Raw genomic sequence first — 3,142 nt, forward strand, 5'->3', positions numbered from 1 at the left:
AGCAAGGTCACGGAGAAAGTAACGTTGAACTTTGGTTAGAATCTCCGGTAGCCTGAAGGCCTCTTGCCCAAGACGACTAGCCATACCAGTTCATACACTAAATGGGAGGAGGATCGGTCAAAAAATAAAATCGAGCCCCTGAATGACGGAAGCTGGTTTGCTTTTGTGATTGAAATGTTTGAAAAAAAGATTTCTTTTTTAATTTTTGAGAGAGAGGAATGCTGGAAGCTGTGTATTGGACCGATTCGATTGAGTGCTTTCGTCCTTTAAGAATTTAGTTTTTCTGCATTTTAATTGTCTTAATCTTTAGTGTCTTAATTTTAAAACATTAAAATGATGTTGATTATTTGTACTTTTGTTTGGATCATATTCATGTTGATAAAACAACCCGTTTAATTTTATTAGAAATATATTGCTTGCAACAGAGATTATATAGCTTAAATTAAATTTATTCAACATGAAGGCAACGAAACAACATGACGATCATATATATATATATATATATATATATATATATATATATATATATATATATATATATATATATATATATATATATATATATATATATATATATATATATATATGTGTGTGTGTATATATATATATGTACATATATATATGCTCCTCATACAAATAGGCATATATATATATGCCTATTTGTATGTGTGTGTCTGCGATGAAATGAAATTTGGTATGCAAGTATATGTAATGATTGTAATGATGATCAAACCTAAACCTAAACTTTCAATTCTAAACCTAAACTTTAAACTTTCATGTAGAATTTTTTTTATTTTGCAGTTTATGCTGTTTTAGGTGAATTTTCCCTCATATTTGTCTATAGCAGCTGTTCTTAAATTTTCGATCATTGTAGCCATCCTTTATGTATTAGCCTAATATCGCTGATTTCGAAAACACCTTCCTGATTTCCAACACATGGCTGAGTGATTTAAAAGCTCCTCAATAATAATAAGACCACCTCTGCTACATATACAGACTTCTTAAATGTTTCTTTTTTTTTCTCTCTTTAAGAAAGCAGTAAATATCTAATTAAAAATAATATGTAATATTAATTTCAAATAAATAAATAATGTACTTAACTGTATTAATTAAAATGTTTAATGAAAAGGATGGTTCTGCATTTTTTTTTACAAGTGCTGTTATATCAAGTGTAATATTTGAAGGTTCTACTCTTTCCAAACGGTTTCTATACTTATTTGTAAGATAAAGAAGAGCCGAAAATGTTCTTTCATATAAATAAATAATTTGAAACGGCATCAGAACTTGCAGAGCTGTCGTGGTCAACTTGTGAAAGTTTTCCTGTAAGTGAACCCTCCAAAGTTTCAAAGGGTCTTATTAACATCTTAATATTAAATGAGATAACTTTGTGGATCCCCTAGAAAGGTGCTGAGGGTCCTCGGAGTTGCGCGGACTATAGTTTAGGAACAGCAGTCTAATAGAATAATTTCTATAGAGAAAAGATTATAGTGAAAAAAAAAAAAAAGAAATGAGAACACCGATGGTAGAGAACAAGGATATCTGCACAGGTCATTCAACACAATACCTTTCCTTATATTAACAGACATGTACTGAGGGTAGGAGAAAGTTCCATTTGCTCTGGACATTTGTTTGGAAACATTTGTTACACACATAAGGTAACATCTAAACAGAAAGAATGCTCTTGAATTTTTCCAATATATATTTCAAAAAAGTTTTAAAGTGCAATCTGATTAATTTTTAGAAAAACCTCGTAAAAGACAATAGAAATATTGCATAATACATTTAAAGGATATTTGAATCGTTAGTCTGAAGGATTTTAGCACGATAATTTTATGCTTGATTCGCCTACATTTATTTTATTTTAAAAATTTACTTTTAAATAAGTAAAAATAACAGCAGACATACAAAAATATATTAATATCGTCATAAAGAGTGTATGTATGAATGTAGTAACTAAAACAATGAAAAATATTTTTGTAAAATATACGTGCACATATTTTTAAATATTTATTAAAATTATATCAAAATATTGCTGGTAGATAAAATAGGTATAAGTGAAAAGTTAATTTTTTAAATTTTAAAATAGAGTAAAAAAGTTGTTTTTGTGCAGTAAATTATGGATGATAAACGCCTATATGTTGATTAATTTTTAATTAAAAATCTAATTAAAATTTTAAAAAAACCTTCTCTTTCCGAGAATTTATCACCAAAGAAGTAATTACATGCCGAATTGGAAGCTCTAAACTTAACGGTCTACTCTTTGTACAAGGCTATTGCACTTTCGAATATACATCTCTCAAAATTTGAAAATTAAAAATACATTACTAGCGAAGCTACTATAGTCCGTGTATTTTCTGTAGGCGGTTCAAGGTCACATTTTCTACTTCGTTATTGGTTGTCTGCCTGGCACCGCTGAGGCAAATAACAATGTCATTCTTTTTTTTTTTTTTTTTTTTTTTTTTTTACACAGCTGTTAAGGTATTACGAAGGCAAGGTATTCCCGAAACATACTAGCGTGGAAAAAAAACAAGCTTTGTCGAAACCATGGCAACGGAGAAGGAGAAAGAGTAGGGGTTCCTTAAAACGAGTGTCCTTGAAACGCCTACAGAAACTACACAGATTATAAGAATAAGTACTAAATTTAAATTTTTAGAAATCGTTAATCCTGGCGAACCAGCTCTTCACCAAAGGTGGCAAGCTTTTAATAAGTAAAATAACTTACTCCTTAAGAGCCTTTAAAGAATAATATTTATTAGAAATAATTTCGGAAGCTACAAATAATTCGGCATACAAAATTCCTAATTTTTTGACATCCGCTTTTAAGAGATTTAAAGAAAATGATTGAACATTGTTGATATGAAAACAAATTTGTTTTTTTTTAAACTTTGAATTTGATCTACATTTTTATTCGTCATCCATTTCTGAATGAAAATTTCTCGCTTATATGTCTTTCTCTTCAAAGAGTGGAATTGGATTTTACATGAATTTTTTTAAGTTATTACCCAAATACTTTCTGTTGAGAAGCAAATGTTTGACTGATTCAATGATAAATAGAAACAAGTCAGTTTTCATTGAACAATAACATTTTTTATTGTAAATTTTCTCAAAAATCAGTACAAAAATGTTAAACATAAGACTTTTA

Source organism: Argiope bruennichi, chromosome 4 (assembly GCF_947563725.1).
Source record: "Argiope bruennichi chromosome 4, qqArgBrue1.1, whole genome shotgun sequence".
Lineage (NCBI taxonomy): Eukaryota > Metazoa > Arthropoda > Arachnida > Araneae > Araneidae > Argiope > Argiope bruennichi.